This window comes from Triticum urartu, chromosome 2 (genome assembly GCF_003073215.2).
Source record: "Triticum urartu cultivar G1812 chromosome 2, Tu2.1, whole genome shotgun sequence".
NCBI classification, from domain to species: domain Eukaryota; kingdom Viridiplantae; phylum Streptophyta; class Magnoliopsida; order Poales; family Poaceae; genus Triticum; species Triticum urartu.
Window position 1 is genome coordinate 669505353 of NC_053023.1, and position 20427 is coordinate 669525779.

Genomic DNA, 20427 nt, shown 5'->3' on the forward strand with positions numbered 1-20427 from the left:
AATAATATCATGATATTTAACCAATTATTAATAATGCAACAATATATTCAACATGTTGTGATCATATCCTTGTGAGGAAAAATTCCTCTTACCAACGGTGATCACTTCTTGGATCACCACCGTACCAACCTCAACATCTTAACCAGGAATATCTTGTGATCCTTTTGGCGATCACAACCATGACCCATACTAGGCCTAAAACAATGATCCTTCCGGCGATCACAACCACGACCCATACTAGGCCTAAAACAATGATCCTTCTAGCGATCACAACCACGACCAACACTTGGTCCTATCCAACCCAATGGCCTTCCGGCCATCATCAACAGTGCAGAATTCATAACTTAGTGTGCAAATTTTATTAAATGTTGACCCATGTTGTCACCTACTTTCCAGCGTGTCCGTAACCGTGGACTCGGCTATCGATAGATTAATACACTCTGCAGAGGTAGCACACTGTACCCACACCACGGAACCCATGGCCTCGTACTCCCATTCGGGTGGACCAACGACATTCCGACGGAACCCCTCCATTGCCATGACACTCTCTCGGCCACTCCGACCCACTCCCCAACTGGGCTAGTCTTGGGTGGCCCCGTGTCTACAAAAGACACAACGACCACCATCGTGGCCAAACGTCCCACACGGGGACCGGTACCAAAAATCTCAACAATGGGCTCACAAGGTTATGTATGCTTACCGGGCCAGGGTACCGCACGCCCATAACCTTCCCTAGTTGGAGGCACCGAACAGAGGCATGACAACAGACCGAATAAAGGCCTTCCTATACGGGCAAATGTGGTTGCACTTGGAAAAACTCGATTCAGTGGCACCATGACCCGGTCAACGATACATTCAAGTTGTATTATTATCAGGTTCAACTTAAATTGAAAATACCCGGTGTCATAGTATGCCATGAAGTGCAACAATAACTTATGCATCACATAATACCGGAAAAGACCGAGTCAACTATATCCACACTAATCATGACCATCAACAACTCTTGACACTCCTCTGGTAAAGATTAAACCTCACATTAAACATAATCTTTTCTAACAAGTTTTATCATTATTCTCATGCAAGAAAATAACTTCAATTAATTACTTATATCCATAACCATATTATTTCGACCATAGCGAAAATAAATTCTAGTCTCTTTATCAACTTAGTTGGCTCTAAACTTTCTGTAACACAAGCATATTAACTTGGACTAGCACTTAAGAGAATATGAATAACACAATAATGATCTATATGCATGGATTAAATCATTCATTCAAGTAGGAAAATCACAAATATTGCAATGGCACCATGAAAATGTTTCTTTGGCTTGCCTTAGTGCAGATGAGCTTCACAAGCCTCCTGGTGATCCTCAAGACAAGCCTCACTGCTCTGAAAACAATTACAAACACAAAAAGAAATCATCAAGAACCCTTCTGAAATTCACCAAAAAATCTAGGCAGCAGGGAAAAATCACATTTTTGGTGAGCTGCTAGATTTCTTTGCAAAGAACACAATGCAAAAAGAATAAATTCATTTGGACTTATGGTTGAAAAGTTAAAGCTGTTTGAAGCTCTCTGGATATAAATGAAATTTGAATTTAAATAAAACAGACTGGAGGGGGGTGACGTCGAAGTCGTAGAACCTCGGGGCGCCACCACTCGTACCGCTTCGCGCGTGTACTGAGTGGCTGACTAGCAGGCCCTACTAGTCAGATGAGGGGGAGAGGGGAAATGAGACAGGGGGCGGCGCGGCTTCGCCGGAGCAAACGCCACCGACGAGGGCACCTTGGCCAAAACAAGAGGGATGGATCGAGAGAGGAGACTAAGGCACACCTACCCGTACCCGTAGAGTAGCTAGGGGTGGTCGGACGGTGTCGGAATCTTCCTCTCTAGTGGAGACAGGAAGTAGAGCTCGCTGGAGACGAAGACGACGACGAGCAGAGGCGACTCCAGGGGTTCCAACCGGGCGGAACGGCACCACCACAGAGTGGAGGAGGCCCTGGAAGGTTTGCCCAGGCCTGGGAGGGACTGGAGCTGCGAAAGCGACCTGAGGGTGTTGCCGGCGTGCTCGGGCTCGGGGATGGCGGCCCACGGCCTGCCCGGCCGGGATACGGTCTTCTACTAGGTCGTGGAGTGTGTGAGAGTGGTGGATGATGCTCTAGGAGGATGGGGGAGGGCTCTATTTATAGCCAAGCATTGACGGGGGTTCGGGCTCCGTCGGTGGACACCTGGACACGGCGCCCGGTGACGAGCGGCGTCAGTGAGAGAGGGAGAAGGAGACGGGGCTCACGCGGGGACTGTGGGCGAGCGGGGCAGCAAGCAAGGAAGTGTTTCGTTGACGATGTGCACAGTGCGCACCGCACTGTTTCATTGGCCGGCCCGTGCCTGTGCTCGCTGCGGCGAGCTCCAGCATCGGCCAGTGCCAGGGGAGAGTTAATGGGGCTAAGATGAAGATGGTGGCGAGGTTTGGCACACCTAGGCAGGCGAGGCAGCAAGCACACGATATACAGAGGCTCGGGCGCGTCGCAGAGCGCATCCGCCGCATGCCAGCATGCCTGGACGAACGCGGTCACCGCGTGAACTATGACCTCAGGCTGACCTAAGCTCAAACTTGATGTCTGGCATGTTGTTCATTGTAGTTTTGAACGTTAGCACACTTTGGTTTGGATCCAGACATAGTAGAAAAGATTTCACAAGCCTAGTAAGTTTCTGATCAGTAACTTTGAGAGCTTACTGTGGTCAAACGGCTGGGAGTTGGGAGCTGAGTTTTGGAAGGTAGCAATCATCTACTAGGGTGATGATGCACAAGAAAAGACAGCCCCAAAGGAGCAAGTAAAATGGTAGTTGCTCTAGAAACTACCATTTCTATCCAGAACAGAAAACATTTTCTGTAGCAAAAATATTCCAAAAAGTCATGCAATATTTTTGCTCGGGAAGGTGCCCTAGGGTTCCAAGAATATTTGTGACTTTTCTCAGATTTTTGTGGGCAAAAAAAATTGGGGTTGCTTTGGAGCACATTGATCTAGCTAGGGTTTAAGAGAGGGAAATGAATATTTTTCATTAAGGAAAAATATTCCAAATATTATTTTGAGATGAACCAGAGAGGGAATGATGGTTAGATAGGGAAATGGGACACTTGGGTGAAAGCCAAGGGGTACCCAAGTGTTTAAGTCCATATGAAAGGATTCAAAAACTCCAAATTCAAAATCAATCCAACGGAAAATCAGGCAAATAAAGGAGGGCAAAAACCAGGCTATCACATCAACCCAAATTTATTGATTCGACACAAGGGTAGCCAAAGAATATTCTCAAGTATTAGCAGCTGAGTTGTCAATTCAACCACACCTGGAAACTTAATATCTGCAGCAAAGTATTTAGTAGCAAAGTAGTATGATAGTAGCGGTAACGGTAGCAAAAGGAATAGTTTTGGTTTTATCACTACAAAAAAAGACACATCCGTGACATTTTGGGCCGAACGAATTTTTTTTGATGATAATTGTGACAAAACCCGGTATCATCATAGATGTGGTGGGCTCCTACTTCTATGACAAAAAATCATGATAGAAAATGGGCTTTTCGTCCTGGGCGGGCCGGAGACACAGCTACATGACATTCTTTGGGGCGTCCACGACGAAAAAAACCGTTGTAGAAGCGAGGGGGAGGAAAATTTTGGGGAGTTCCCGGTTACGGTGGGAGGTCAGGGGCCGAGCGATGCACGTTTCACTCATACACGTACGCGCATGTGTGCGAGGCATTGGCTCTAACTGAACCCGAGCGGGGCGTTCGGCTCTAACTGAACCCGAGCGATTGCACTGCAGGCTACGCGTTACTGAACCCGAGCGATCGATCGATGGCTGTTAACAGAACCCGATCGAGAGATTCCTTCGCTACTGCTGCTAACTGAAGCCGATCGATTGGATGAACAGTGAGCATTGTGGGGGGGGGGGGTTGGATGAACAGTGAGCGGTGGCATTGCCTCTGGATGAACAGGACCCCGTGGTGTGGTGGAGGGCTGGATGAACAGCAGACGATGGAGGGTTGCCTGTGGGGGGTGGTTGAACAGGACCCCGTGGTGTGGAGGGCTGGATGAACAGTAGACGATGGAGGGGTGGCCGTGGAGGGGTGGTTGAACAGTAGCCGGTGGAGTAGCGAGCGGTGGAGGCTGGATGAACAGGAGCCCGTGGAGGCTGGAGGAGGTCGACGGTGGAGATGAACAGTATCCCATGGAGTCCTGTTTTGCGGTACGCCACACCCCTCCCGATGAACAGGGCCCCCGTTTCGACCGTAGGAGGTCCGTTTCATCCGTTTTGCGGTACACCACACCCCTCCCGATCAACAGGACCCGTTCGTTTCATCCGTTTTGCGGTGTGCCACACCCCTCCCGATCAACAGGACCCCCGTTTCGACCGTAGGAGGTCCGTTTCCTCCGTTTTTCGGTATGCCAGACCCCTCTCGATGAACAGGATCCCGTTTCGAATGTGGCCGGTCGAACACGAGGCCGTTTCCTCTGTTCTGCGGTACGCCAGGCCTCGTTTCCATTGCCTGTTCCGTCCAAGCCCTCCCGATGAACATGACCACGCATTCCGTTCGGACCCAGCCGGTTGGCTCCCACGCGTTCTGTTGCCTCCCGATGAACCGACGCATTCCGTTGCCTCCCCATGAACACGACGCATTCCATTGCCTCCCCATGAACACGACGCATTCCGTTGCCTCCCCATGAACACGACGACGACGATGTTTCTCCGTTCTGACCCAGCCATGTACACGAGCCCTGGCCGTACGTATGCGTGAGTAGGCGTTTGAGACCCCGCCCGTATGTACACATACGTGGCCATATTTTCTTTCTTGCACCCTGGCCGTTATATGTACGTGTACAAGCTACGTGCGTGCCTCTACTACGACACGTGCGCGCCTCTACATCCACCAGTATATATGTACGTACACGTTTGCGACCAGAATGACAACGCTACGTACGCTTCGACCAGGTGGGTCCCGACTGTCAGGCACTTCCTTGCGTGCGAAGATGTAGCTGGTGGGTCCCAGCAGTCAAGGGGGAAACGTTTTTTCGCGAAATATGATGGCCCGTCCGTTGGGTCCCCGCTGTCGGGTGGAGGAATAATTATTTTGCATGTAATAAGGAGGCACTTCCTTGTTGCGGCCGTCGACCCAGCTGTCAGCCTCTCCACGTACAGTCCACGTCTGATGGAAGCCATTCCTTGACCACGTTGACCACGCTACGCCGAGAGCACCAGGGCGGTGGACGACGGCAAGGCCTAGGAAGGGGACGACGTGGAGCCGGGGAAGATGCGGCAGTGGATGCCCACGCATAGAGGAGTACGAGGGTTCACTGGTTCGCTGCATCGTGAGGCTGCTGTGGCCGCAGAATAACAGTGGGTGTGGGTGAGTAGAGGGATGGCCTGGCCAGCGGTGGGAGTAGGAGGGGGCGGTGAGGCCTTCGCCGCATCGCAGCCGGCCACGGGAGGCAGGAGCACGAGGCACGACCGTCGCTGGTTTGGGCGGTTGGAGCAAGAATACCAGAGGTTGAAGAAGCACTACGGCCGTTGGATGGACATCGTACGGTCACTGGAGCTAGAATCGTGCATATTGACTAAGTTGACAAAGCCCTCCGTCCCTGTCAACTTAGTAGGCCCACAAGTCAGCCTGCCACTGTACTGGGTCCCAGCTAACAGGGGGAGTATTCATTTTTTTGTGCGTAATAAGGAGGCACTTCCTTGCGTGCGAAGATATAGCTGGTGGGTCCGAGCTATCAGCGGCGATAACGTTTTTTTCGCGAAATATAGAGGCCCTTTCGGTGGGTCCCTGATGTCAGGTGGAGGAATCATTATTTTGCGCGTAATAAGGAGGCATTTCCTTGCATGCGGCCGTGGACCCAGCTGTTGGCCTCTCCACGTGCAGTCCCCTTCAGATGCATGTCGATCGGTGAGCACGTTAACCAGGCCGCGCCGAGAGCACCAGGGCGGTGGACGACGGCGAGGCCTAGGAAGGGAATGACACGGAGGCAGGGAAGACTCGGAAGTTGTTTCCCACGCGGAGGGGAGTACGACTGTACGAGGGTTTACTGGTTCGTCTGCCATCGCCGGAGAATAACAGCAGGTGTGGGTGAGTAGAGGGATGGCTAGGCCAGCGACGGGAGTACGGTGGGGCGGTGAGGCCTGCGCGGCAGCAGAGCCGGCCGCGGGGAGGAGGGAGCAGGCAGTCCCACCGGCGCTTGTTTGAGCGGCTGGAGCAGGAAGAGCAGAGATTGAAGAAGCACGACGGTCGTTGGATGGCCATCCAACAATCACTACTTGTGCATCAACCTTTCTTTAGGAAAGCCTCAAATCTATGGAAAACACCATACAACCCATCTACCATTATTTCTAATAATTTACAGCCCATTTGCTAATTATTAAGGTTTTTTTGGAGCCGGTATTCTTTTTGTTAGCATTACAGCCCATATTGTGGCCACAGTTATAAAAATATACGAAATTTTGCATATTTCGGTGCGGTCCGAACTGTTTTTAATCCCGAAATTTTGACTTTCATTCAAACTGATTTTAAAAATAACTGTATATCAATATAAAATCCAACAAATTCTCCACACATAAAAATTAATGTAATTTAAAATCTCGAAATGAAAAAAATGATATTTGAAACTAATTGCCAGTTTGATGTGTTTTAAAAATGTATAGCCCATTTCTCATTACTGATGGGCCATTTTCTCGGCCTGCCGAATGAAAGCTCTCCTTGTCTTGAAAGATTTGCAGCCCAACAGGCCTGACAAAGCGACTTACTTGGCAAATCACAAAAAAACTGGGATGTGGCCGTGGACCCAGCTGTCAGCCTCTCCACGTACATTACTCTTCCGATGGAATGTCGTTGACCACATTGACCACGCCGCGCCGAGAGCACCAAGGCGGTGGACGACGGCGAGGCCTGGGAAGGGGACGACGCGGAGCCGGGGAAGACGCGGCAGTGGATGCCCACGCGGAGAGGAGTACGAGGGTTCACTGGTTCGGCTGCGCTATGAGGCTGCCGTCGCCGCAGGGCCTGGCTAGCGATGGGAGTAGTAGGGGCAATGAGGCCTCAACGGCAGCACAGCCGGCCACTGGAGGCAGGAGCAGGCGGTCTCCCCGGCGGTGGTTTGGGCGGCTGGTGCAAGAAGAGTAGTGATTGAAGAAGCAGCAGGACCGTTCGATTCAAATCCAAGGGTTACTGCTGCTAGAATCGTTTGTTGACTAAGTTGACAAGCCCTGCGTACGCGTCAACTTAGTAGGCCCACAGGTCAGGCTCCCAACTGGTGCGCTCTAGATGTCAGTGGGAGGAATCATTTTTTTCGCGTAATAAGGAGGCAGTTGATTGCGTGCGGCCAGGCCAGCGGAGGGAGTAGGGTGGGTCAGGGAAGCCTGCGTGGCATCATAGCGGGCCACAAGAGGAGGGAGCAGGCAGTCCCGCTGACGCTAGTTTAGGCGGCTGGAGCAGGAAGATCAGAGATTGAAGAAGCACATCGGCCGTTGGATGGACATCCAACAGTCATTGCTACTAGAATCGTGTGTTCACTGACAAAGCCTTGCGTAAACAAGTCAGCCTCGAAATCTGTGGCGTGTACAGCCCATTTGCTATTGTTTTTATAATTTTTACTCATTTTCTAATTCATATGGAATTTATTGCTGCCCGTTTTCCATTTTTAGAATTGTTGGCCATATTCTGGTCAGTACCAGGGTCAAAAAATTAACTACATATGTGGGAAATTTTGAAAAAAATCGCAAATTTTTGCCGGGGAATGAAATATTCTTAATCCAAAAATGAATAGCCATACTAAAACAAATTTAAAAATAAATTAGTACTATGTCATGTTAAATCCAATGAAATACGTATAAGATATCAGTGAAGAACAAAAACAAAAAAAGAAACTTATATCCCATTTGCTATAGCACGTTTGTCATCTGCAAAAGGAAAGAACTTAGGTGAAAGTTGTCGTGCCAAAAAGAAGAATTGGTTATTGTCAATGAACTATCAAAATACAAGAGAAGCCAAATTGAACTGGGCTGGCCCTGGTTACACGCGGGAAGCCCCTGGTATCGTGTATGAGGGTTTGATCATCAAACCCGTCTCATGTACATGTGATGGAACGCCAGACTCGTCTAACCGTGTCCGTGGTCTTGACGACCTGCCATTTTTCTGGTTGGTGAGGTCGTCTAGTTTGTGGCTTCTAAAGCCGCTGCATCCTCTTCCATACGCGGGAAGCGTTCGGTATTTCCGCTAACCGAGATGATTCCACGTGGACAGGGCATCTTAAGCTTGAGAAAAGCATAATGCGGTATTGCGTTAAAACGAGCGAAAGACGTTCTTCCGAGTAGTGCTTGATAGCCACTTCGGAATGGGGCAATGTGAAAAGTTAACCTTTCACTTCGGAAGTTATCGGGAGAACCGAATACCACCTCTAGTAGTAGAGAGCCCGTACAGCGGGCCTCTTGGCCTGGTATTACTCCCTTGAAGGTAGTATTACTGTGGCTTATTTGTGTCAGGTCTATCCCCATTTTTTTTGACTGTGAAGACGGTAGGAAAGGTTCCTACTGCATATATATTACCAAACCTCAGGGGGTATAATTACATGTGTATGTTACATACATGGGTGGTGATGGCACCACTAAAAACACCCTAGTTTACAAAGCACCTATTGTATGGATTCAAGTATGGCAGTAACAATATGCTCTTTGGAGGGTTTCACTCTATATATAAGATTGGAGAAGTCCAACTTAAACCTCTGTTTCCAGGTTGTGACCGAAGGCTTGATTTTCCTGAAGTGGTGGTTGTTTCGCTCCTTCCAGAGACTCCAGGCCGACGTCAAAAATATATCCATCCACATCTTTCTAGGCTGCATGGTTTTTTGATGTAATCATATCAAGTCTGTCATGCTGCGTTGTCCAGGTGAAACCAAAATATTGCCAGCATTCCTGATTGAATGTGCAATGAAAGAATAGATGTTCCACCATTTCTTCGACGTGTTGGCCACATAAGAGGCAGTCAGTGTTTGTCCCAATGTTGTAGTGTCTCCTCTTGAGCATGTTTCTGGTGTTGAGATGATCAACAAGTAGAAGCCACCCGAATGTATTAAGCTTGGGAGTACATTTTGCTTTCCACAACCAGCCGAAGGCTTCATGAGAAGTTACATCTCTGAAGTAGAATTTGTAATATGAGGATGTTTTGAAAGTTTGGTCGCCCCATATGCATTGCCAGGTGTCATGGTCTTCCGTAAGAGTGGTTTCGGCTACTTCAGTTTGGATGGATCGCAGCTCATCACGGGCTTGAGTAGAGAGTGGGAGTTGAAAGGTTTCATGCAGATTGGTGGACGTCAGGAGTTTTTTGACCGAGATGTCTTCCAAAATAGTATATGAATAAGCCCTGGGGCAACTATCAGCATATATGGACTGGCTCCAATTATCTTTCCAGAACAGTGCAGAAGATCCATTCCCAATTTTTATACGTGTCACACCGCGATATGTGGGCATTAGATGGGTTAAGTCCTTCCACCAGAAGGAGCCACATGAGTCATGAGTATGTGGAATGGTGTCGCCATAGTAAGATTCCCAGATTAGATGGACCCAAGGGATATCATGCCTGTTATAAAACTTGTGGAGAAATTTAAGCAGCAAGGCATCATTCTGTATTCTGAGGTTAACAACACCCAGTCCACCATTTTTCTTGGGCATGCAGACCATGTTCCAAGAAGCAAGAGAGTTGCTCTTAACTCCATCATCGGTCCGTTTTTGCCATAGGCAATGTATTCTGATCTTGTCAAGTTGAGCAACAATTTTTGCTGGGAGACGAATGGTGCCCATTGTGAACATGATAAGGGAGGTTATCATCGAATTCATTAGAGCAAGTTTCCCCGCGTACGACATTAGAGACATAGCAGCCGTAATGTTTCTTTCCGCTTTGCAAACAAGAGGAGCCAGATCTTATACGGTCGGACGAGTGGTGCCTAGGGGCAGGCCAAGGTACGTGAACGGCATGGACCCCACAGTGCATACTAACAGATCAGCCAGCTCTTTGCATTTGTCAGGAGGCATGTTAATTGGCACTAGTGTGGACTTATGGAAGTTCATCTTGAGCCCTACTAACGTGGCATAATCCTCCAGAATTTCCTTAACCTTGGTAAGTTGGCGGGTGCAGGCTGGCAGGATGATGAGCGTGTCATCCGCGTATTGGATAACGGGGTAGTCCCCGTTAGTGTTGCGTCGGATAGGTAAGTCCAGGAGATTATTTCTAAGTGCCTCGTTAATTGCAGACTAGAGGAGGTCCGCAGCTATAACAAAAATCAGAGGCGAGAGGGGGTCACCTTGTCATACACCACATTTGCATTGGAAAGATTTTCCCGGAGTACCAATGAGTAGGACTGAAGATTTGCCAGAAGTGAAGAGACTTTGTATCCATTGGAGCCATTTGTCATTGAAAGCCACCTTTTTCATAATGTGGAGCATAGAAGAGTGTTGGATAGTGTCAAAGGCTTTGGTGAAATCTAACTTCAGCAGGATAATCTCATTTTGCGAGGCTTGACACTGGTGTATGTATTCGAAAGCCCACGCCAAACAGTCATGTATGGATCGACCATGTAAGAACTCGTACTGATTACGGTGGACGATCTGCAAGATGATTTTTTGAAGACGATTGGCCAGCAATTTTGTGATCAATTTAAGACAACAATTTAACAAAGTGATCGGGCGGAAGTCATTGACCGTCTCTTGTGAGGAGTTCTTTGGGATCAAGGTGATATATCCATAGTTTAAGCATTCAAGATTCAAATCTCCTCTATGAAATTCATTGCACAAATTGTAGAAGTCATTTTTGATGATAGGCCAACATGCTTTTAGAAAGGCTCCATTAAAACCATCCGGGCCCGGTGCTTTGTCCGGGGGCATCTCCTTAACCACAGCATCAATTTCATCCTGTGTGAACGGGGTAGTGAGGCTATCGAAATCAACTTGTTGTCGGAGCAAAGACGAGAGGTTAAACTTCATGTTTGGTTTCGAGCATGAACCCAACCTTTGTTTGAAGGCTTGGAACAAAATAGCTTCTTTGCCTGCATGATCCTCCACGACATACCCATTTTTAGTTTTTAGGGTAGCAATGCAGTTTCTTCTGAAACTTTCCGTAGCAACAGCTTGAAATTTTTTTGAGTTTTCATCGCCAAACTTGATCCAACGGATTGTGCATCTTTTCTTCCAGTACTCCTTTTGGTAGCTAAGAAGTCTTAGGAGGTGCTTTTTGAGAATGTTTCTGAAGTTACGTTCAGGGATCGAAAGTGCACGTCGCTCTTCAATGCCATCAAGCTCAAGAAGGGTTTTATTTGAATTTTCAATGGCAATTTTTAGGCGAGAGATCTTTTTGCTCCAGTGGGATAGGGCATAGCGGACAGCTTTCAGCTTTTGACAGAGAATGGAAGGGGCATTTTTGTCTTTGCCTAATTTTAGGGGCTTATTCCAAGCTTCCTCAACAACCTGCATGAAGCCTGGGTGCGCAATCCAGTAGGTTTCAAACCTGAAGATCTTGCTCTTGGGGATTTTGGATTGAATGACCACGGAGCAGGGTATATGGTCAGAGACTGGGCGGCCCAAAGGGTTTACCAGGGTATTAGGAAAAGATGTCGTCCAATTGAGCGAGGTGAAAAACCAGTCGAGTTGTTCAAGCAGAGGGTTGAGCTGCATATTAGACCAAGTGTAAGCATGACCTTTAATGGGAAGTTTAGTTAAATCTTGCTCACGGATGAAGTCGTTGAAAGTAAACATATCCTGAGTGTTTCCTCCTGGCAGATTATGATTTTCACGTGATCAAATGAAGTTGAAGTCCCTAAGCAGAAGCCAATCTTTAGACGGTGGGATTGAAAGGTCAAACAGCCATTTAGTGTATGTATTGTGCTGCTCCCCTTGACACGGGCCATAGATGTTAACCAACGTCCAATTATGCACATTTTGGGTGGAAGTGAAGTTGATGCCTAACGCAAATTGTTCCTCAAAAGTTACCGTACCAGTGAAAAGAGCGCTATTCCAGATCGTAACAATTCCCCCCGACGCTCCAACGGACGGGATATACGCAAATCTATCAAAGCATTTAGGGGTAGAGCAACTTGAGAGTGGTAGCATCAAACGTCTGCATTTTAGTTTCTTGAAGACAGATAATTGCACATTCACTAGACTGGATCACATTAGAGAGAGCTAAGCGTTTGTTGTCCGCATTAAGACCACGAATATTCCAACATAGGACGTTCCACGGCTGCAAAAGAACCATTAAACGAAGAAGTAAAGCGAGGAATCAAGTTTAGGTTGATGAAGAAGTCCCCGCCGGGTCTTCAGTGAAAGCAACAATCGTGAGCTCCTCCTCTGGGATGGCACATAAATTTGTGCCAATGGCTTGCATTTCGGCAATGTCGGTTGGAGGAGGGATTTCTTCAGTGAGCACTGAGTTGAAGCAGCAGCTGCGGAGCCAATGGAGGCGGCTGAAGGAACAGTGCGCGGTTTCACCTTGGATTTGGAGGCCTTGGCTTCAGACAGAGAGGTGGTGCGAAATCCATCATATTTGTTAGTACGGTTGCTGCAATGGAGAGTGGAAGTGTCAATGGGAGCTAGCACTTTTCCTTTGCATTTACGAGCTGAGGAACCAACTGCACTGATTGCAGGTTCAGAGATGGCACCTGTCGCAATCTAAAGCAGACCGGACTGAGTTTCAGAGTGATATGCAGCCAGGTCCGTGAGATGTGGATCAGCATCCGTATCAGACCTCAAATGAAGGGATTCAACTACAACATTAGCAGATCCCTCAGCTGCATCAGAGAGCGCATCAGAAACTTCAATGGGGCCCTGAGTCTCCTGCCTGGACTGTCCAACAAGTGATGGCTGGCTGTCAGAAATTTCCTCAATGATCACAGCTGAAGGAGTGACCGGAGCAAGTAGGTTATGCTGTGTGAATTGGAGGCCTGTAGGGCCAGCAGCCACCTGAACTTCAAAGTGCATAACATCGTGTCTGAACCAAAAACGAGCAGCCCATGGACCCCTTGTAGCAAGCAGAGGACGAATAGCATTGAAAAGTGCAGTGTTGAGTTGCTGTCGGGGTATAGGATTGGACAGAAGGATTTCTAAGAGGGAATCACCTTGAGTGGATAAACCAAAACGCATACCTTGGTCATGGATGTCTACAGAGATGGTAACCACGTCAGCAACAGCAGTTGGGGTCACCAGAGCAGCACCATTAGATCCTGGAGGGGTCATTGGCAGAACAATCAAATCTGATTCAGTGGCAACAGAGTCTTCAGAGGAAGTATATTCAGAAGAGGCAGTAACAGCCTCATGCCAAGCTTGCATAGGATCGTCAGTAATATTGTTGTCAGGAACCACTCCATGCATAACAGTTAAACCCTGAGAAGCCAGCCAAGCCTAATAGTTCATTAGATGAGGTGGCATAGGAGGATCTGGAGGTTGAGGCCAAGGAGCCCACCCTCTATTGGGAGCTTCTGCATTGTTGTGATGAACAAGGTGATTGGGGGCAGCATTCTGTACCAACCAATTGTGAACTTGCTACTGATAAAGCTGTTCAGCAGTGAGTTCAGGCCCGAACTGCGGGTGTGGATTGCCATCCGCAGGAGGAGGTTCTTCATTAGGAGGCAGCACTTCAGGTAACAGCCCATTCCAGTCATTGCTTCTTAAGATTCTAACCTAGACCGTCCAGCAGTCTCTCACACCTCCAAGCTGCCAGACAACAAAGCTCTTGGGCATAAGATTTAGGTGGATCACACGAGCCTTGATGAGCATATATCTCCTATCTTGGCGTGGATTGTACCAGTGCACTAGAGAACCATAACCCCCTAAAGCCTTAGTGATGTAGTAATCTGTTTGGTAATCATAGGGAAAACCAAAAAACATCAACCAAATCTTCGAACCAAATGAGGTGGTGCGTCTGTTGAGTGCTTCATTATGAGGCACAAAAGTGATAAGAAAATCCTCCTCCTCTAGCTCTAACAGGGTGTTGACAGCCGTATCCCTCAAGAATGAGTTTGCAAAACCAAAGATCCCAACACCCAGAGGATGATCACTAGTTTCAGTGGTAAAAAGATGTGCTTCATGCAGCAAACCTTCAATCGCAGTTCGAACGGCAGCCCGGCGATGCAGAGGAACATACGCACTTGCTTCCGCAATCGCCAAGTAGTCATGGTTGAGTGGCGCAATCGGCCCGACCACCATCCCTGACCTGACCAGACGGTCCGCAGGTCCAGGCTCCACCGCAAACACAGGAGGCAGGAAGGGGACGGGGTTGAGCGGGTATTTTGCCATGGCGGAGGGCGATGTGGGTGGAGGCGTCAATGGCGAGTGAGGCAGAGTGATGGCATAGGTGGCAGGGGAGGTGCTCTGCAGACTGGGACGAGACGTTTGGGCAATCGAGGTGGAAGGTGGAGCGTGAGGGGCAGAATCGGTAGGTTGAGTGGATTTAGGAATCCATTTCCAATTTTGCGCTTTCTTTCGCTCGAAACATTGTCGCGCCACATGTCCATAGAAACCACACGATTGACATCGGACGGTGCTTCGCTTGCGCCGATTAAAAGGAAGTGGGGCCAGAGCTGCGGGACTGGCGTTGGAGGTGATTTGCTTCCCTAGGCCAGCGCCAACCTGGTCAAAAGTACGCATATTTGAAGCAGATTTGGGGCAATTGATTGCCTTGTGGTCAGGCGTTGAGCAATTAATACAAATGAGGCGTGCAAGGCAACTAGGTTTTTTGTGACCCCATTGCAGACACTTGGAGCAGAGTGAGGCCCATTGGGTGTTAAGTTTCATAATATCCTCCAAGGAGTAGTGGGCTTGGGCCAGATCGGCCTTGTGTTGATTGCGAAGTGTTGGAGGCCAGAACTCATGCGTAGGCGCATATTTGAATGCAGAGGAAAGAAAACACTGGGGCAGCGGTGGATATTGGACATTAAGTAAGCATTTAAAGCTTCCTAAGAGAATAAAATCCGTGGGCTGACTGCCCATCAATTGCTCTTGTCGGAGAAAATGCTGCATTAATTGAATATTTGAACCCAAAGCCGGTGATGTAGGCAAATTACGCTGCTGAATCATGGGATCGTCCAAATTCAAATTATGAAGCATTTGGCCAGAAGATGAAGCTTCGCAAGAATTCTTGTTTGAGAAGACCATATTGTCAATTGGAACAATGTTGAATTTGCCAAGGACCTGAGCAGACTGGGTTCCTGGTGAACCTATCATCGTCGTTGATATAAGGTTGGACTTGATCGCAACAGGAGACCGAGAAGAGATGTCCAAAATTTCTTGATCCATATGCCAGGAGGAGGCCGAGACGGGAGCTCTAGCATATCGGCCATTAAAAAGATAAAAGTGACAAACAAAGTTTGGCCAAACTCGATCTTTCAAACCATATATGAAATGTCCAACTTTGTTGCTTGCAACAGAAAAACGAAAGGTACGATCCTTGATCTTGGTAACATGGAATCCAGAGCTTAAACCCCCAAGACAACATTGCAAGGAAATACCAACAGATTCCACCGAGAGAGGAAAGGAGGCTGAGGAGAAAGTGACCACTAGAAAGAATTCCCTAGATCCTTGGGAAGGGGAAAAATGGACTGTCGTGCCAAACCTGTGCCTCACCTGATTTGCAAGGGCTAGGCCCGGAGCAAAGTCCCAATGGAGAAGACCATCCATGATTCCTAGGTCTAGAGGCCGCCATTGTCGATGGAGGTCGGGTGGAAGGGTGGGAGGTGGGAGGGAGAGGAGAGCTGGAGGAGAGCCATTGTTGATGGAGGTCAATGCAGGACAGGTCTATCCCCATTTTGCGGACTGTGTCCTGATATATCAGATTTAGATCACTGCCGCCGTCCATGAGGACTCGTGTGAAATGGTACCCATTTATTATTGGGTCTAACACCAAGGCCGTCAGTCCTTCGTGCCGGATATTTGTCTCGTGATCCCTACGATCAAAAGTGATCGGGCAGGCCAACCAGGGGTTGAACCTAGGGGTGACGGGCTCTATGGCGCGTGTGCATCGGAGTGCATGATTGCTTCTCCTCTCTATCACTTGGATCACATTTACTGTTTTAACCTCTGGTGGGAACTTTTTCTGTCCTCCGGCGTTTTGCTGGCGAGGTTCATCCTCGTCTTCACTTGGTGTCTCTTCCCCTTTGTGTTCGGCGTTTAGCTTACTGGCCTGCTTGAAGACCCAACATTCTCTATGGATATGATTTGCAGGTTTGTCTGGGGTGCCATGAATCTGACAGGGTTTGTCAAGAATTTTGTTTAGGCCAGATTGTCCTTCTCTGTTGCCTTTGAAAGGCTTTTTCCGCTAACCTGGTCGGGAGCCCCTGAATCCGGCGTTTACCGCAGTGTTATCTGGGCTACCTTCTTTATTTCGATGCTTGTTTTTGTTGCGTCGTGGTTTACCATTGCCATCCCTGACTTCGGATGTGCTTGGGTCGCTGGTGCTGCTACGGGCCAACCAGCTGTCCTCGCCCGCGCAAAAGCGGGTCATGAGGCTTGTTAGGGCTGCCATTGTTCTCGGTTTTTCTGAACCAAGGTGTCTGGCGAGCCATTCGTCTCGGATGTTGTGTTTAAAAGCTGCTAAGGCTTCGGTGTCCGGACAGTCGACTATTTGGTTCTTCTTGGTGAGGAACCTGTTCCAAAGATTTCGGGCGGACTCTCCGGACTGTTGGATTATATGACTTAAATCGTCTGCATCTGGAGGTCGGACATAAGTCCCTTGAAAATTGGCCTGAAAAGCGTCCTCGAGCTCCTCCCAACTTCCAATTGAGTTTTCGGGGAGGCTTTTCAGCCAGTGCCGAGCTGGCCCTTTAAGCTTGAGGGGCAAGTATTTAATGGCATGGAGATCGTCTCCACGAGCCATATGAATATGGAGGATGAAGTCCTCTATCCAGACTCCAGAGTCTGTAGTTCCGTCGTACGCCTCTATTTTCACCGGTTTAAATCCCTCCAGGAATTCGTCATCCAGCACCTCACATCAGTGAAACATAAGGGGTGTGCAGCACCCCTGTATTGGGATGCGCCATGGTGTTCAGACGGTTGTAGTATTCGGTGTTGGTTGTGTACCGTAGCGCGCTTCCTAGATCCATATATAGATCTGGTCACTCCGGATTTTCTGACGCAAGTTCTCACGTGGATCGTGTGTTGACTTATGCGCGACTTTGTTAGCCGCTCTATCGCGTTCACAGGGTGGTGGATCCGGCCGGTTGGCGGTATCACTTTTCGGCTGTATGGGCTCTAAGGCCTCATCGTCGAATTCCGGTAATAGCTTGCGCTTTGGATAGCTATTTTTATGGTAACTTCCACCATACTTTGTTACTTTGTTCCACTTGTTGTTGAGCATATCTTGTGCGACCTTGAGCCTTTGCTTCTGTTTCTTCAGGCTCCTCGCTGTGGCAATAAGCCTTCTGCGGAGGTTCTCTTGCTCCTAGTGTGTTTCTGGGATGATGCGTGCATCTTCGTCCGGACTGTTTTCTTCCCTAGACGGGAATTGATGAGGCTTATCTTTGGCATCATCGTGTTCGAACGTCGGATCCGTACTATGTTTGCAGTTTGCATCATGATCGTGTTCTGCCACTGAGGTGGTGCAGTTGTCGTTTCTTCCAGAGTCGCGTGGACTATTATTATCGCTGTTTTTGCTATGGCGGGACTTAGAGCGGCGCCGCTGACGTCAGCGCTTGGGTTGCTTGGAGGGTGCATCCTCCGCTGTCTCTTCGCCATTGCCCTCTCTGGGTGCATCCACCATGTATACGTCATGTGATGAAGTAGCGGTCTAGCGCCCTATGGGCGGTGGTTCCGGTTCGTCTCCTGCATCGTCATCCATACCGTTGATGTCTTCAGAGTCGAAGTCGAGCATGTCGGTTAAGTCATCAACAGTGGCTACTAAGTGGGTGGTGGGTGGGCAGCGAATTTCTTCATCGTCCGCATCCCATTCTAGCCGGACATAGTTCGGCCAAGGTTCTCCTGACAGGGAGAGAGACCTTAATGAATTTAGCACATCTCCGAAAGGCGAGTGCTAAAAGATATCCGCAGAGGAGAACTCCATGATCGGCGCCCAGTCGGATTCGACGGGCACGGATGTGAGCGGCTCAGAGTCCGTGGCCGGAGATGAATCCAGTGGTTCGGTGACACGGCTCTCGAAAGGGGTGAAGTCAGTATCCGGCTCTATCGCCACTGAGAGTGCGGCCTCCATGGCAGGGTCCATCCCTCCGCTCTCGGATGGCGCGACTTGCTCCGGATTGATGGCCGGAGTAGTTGCGGATGCGATCTCCGGAACATTGTCCGACGACAAAGTTACATCATACTCATCGCGATTGTGCGGCGCGTCCGACATGGGATTGAATTCATTGAAGATCAAGTCTCCGAGGATGTCGGCCGTGTAGTTCAAGTTTCCAAATCTGACCTGATGGCCAGGGGCGTAGCTCTTGATCTGCTCCAGATGGCCAAGCGAATTGGCCTGCAGTGCGAGGCCGCCGAATATGAAGATCTGTCCGGGGAGGTAAGCCTTACCCTGGACCACATCGCTAGCGATGATCGAAGGAGCCATCAAGCCTTATGGTGACGGCATAGTGGAACTCTCAATGAAAGCACCAATGTCGGTGTCAAAACCGGTGGATCTCGGGTAGGGGGTCCCGAACTGTGCGTCTAAGGCGGATGGTAACAGGAGGCAGGGGACACGATGTTTACCCAGGTTCGGGCCCTCTTAATGGAGATAGTACCCTACGTCCTGCTTGATTGTTCTTGATGATATGAGTATTACAAGAGTTGATCTACCACGAGATCAAACAGGCTAAACCCTAGAAGCTAGCCTATGGTATGATTGTATGTTGTCCTATGGACTAAACCCTCCGGTTTATATAGACACCGGAGGGGGCTAGGGTTACACAAGGTTGGTTACAAAGGAAGAGATATACATATCCGTATTGCCTAGCTTGCATTCCACGCCAAGTAGAGTCCCATCCGGACACGGGACGAAGTCTTCAATCTCGTATCTTCATACTCCAACAGTCCGTCCAAAGGATATAGTCCAGCTATCCGGAGACCCCCTAATCCAGGACTCCCTGAGGCCCTGCTGAGCCCGGTGGCAAGAAGAAAGAGTCACCAACCCAGTCCGTGAAATCGACCAGGAAGGTGAACCCAGAGGCGCCAGGGTGGACCAGAAGGTAAAAATGAAATTAGTGTTCCTTCTGACGGGATGGTTTTGACTTTTGCAAGTAATGTCACATATTTTCTATGTATGTCAATGGATGTACTAGCCAATGATTACCTGTGTCAGCTGGTTGTACTCCTAATTATTTTTGTGATAATCCATGTGTACAATTAGCATAGATTGCAATCATGATTGATCGATATACCATTGTATATGAAAGACAAATGCAGCATCTAAAACATCTGAATATGATTTCAGGCTGAGAGTTGGTTGTGCACCTCCACATAGGGTACCCTGCCCTGGTAGAGTCACTCTACTGGAAGAAACAATCCGGAGGTATGCTGATAAACCATCGGACAATGTTGTGAAACCAGAGATTGGGATGAGTTTTGACTCCCTGGGGAATCCTACGATTTTTCTAACCTGTATTCCTGGAGCTTGGATTTGGTATGAGATATGGCAAGAGACATCTGAACGTTGAGAGCGGGCAAAGTGTCTGGATAGTTGGTTAGCATTTGAAACCAAAAAATCACAAAATCAAAGTTTTTTTATTGCTTGCACTGAATTTTACTTCTAAGCTGAACAAAAGATAGATTTCATTTGCAGGGAAAGTCTGAGCAGCAGAATAGCTGGTTTTGCTAGCGCGAGTGCCCTTCAATGATCAGACTTCTTTAGAGTTGCTCACAATTGATGGTTCATCACTGAGCACCGATCAAGCCACATCTTTTATTGTCCCTTACTTGCGGTGAAAAGGCACAAAAGATTTGGTGAAGCGGCTTAGGGGAAACAATGTGAAGCTCAACAAGCTGTACAACATAGTTGGCAGCTTCTTCGGTTCATCTCATAATGTACCTTTCACAAAGAGGTCTACTCTGGAATCTGTGTGGCCGGATAAGTCGAGACCAGGCTGCTGCTGATGTGAACAAGACCCTTGCTGTGTTTAAAGAGATGCAGCGCAACGGCCTAGAGTTCACCTACTGAGTCTAAGGGGATGAGGAATGCAGAATCAAGAACCTTATGTGGGCAAATGGAAACAACAAGCTGCAGTACAAATTCTTTGGTGATGTCATCACATACCGACACAATGTATCAGACTAATTTGTATGGCACGTCCTTTGGGTCATTCGTTGGTGTGAACAATCACTTCCAGAGCATAATCCTAGCTAGCGTCTTGATGCGTTATGAGAAAGTTGAGAGCTTCCAGTGGCTGTTCTCTGAACTTTTGATGTGTGAATTGCCCATG

General features: G+C 48.5%; 1 pseudogene; it reads right to left on the minus strand.

Moving 5' to 3' along the window:
• The window catches only part of LOC125537773, a 32115-nt pseudogene extending 17792 nt beyond the window's left edge, over positions 1-14323 (minus strand).
• Positions 14324-20427: the final 6104 nt, after the last annotated feature.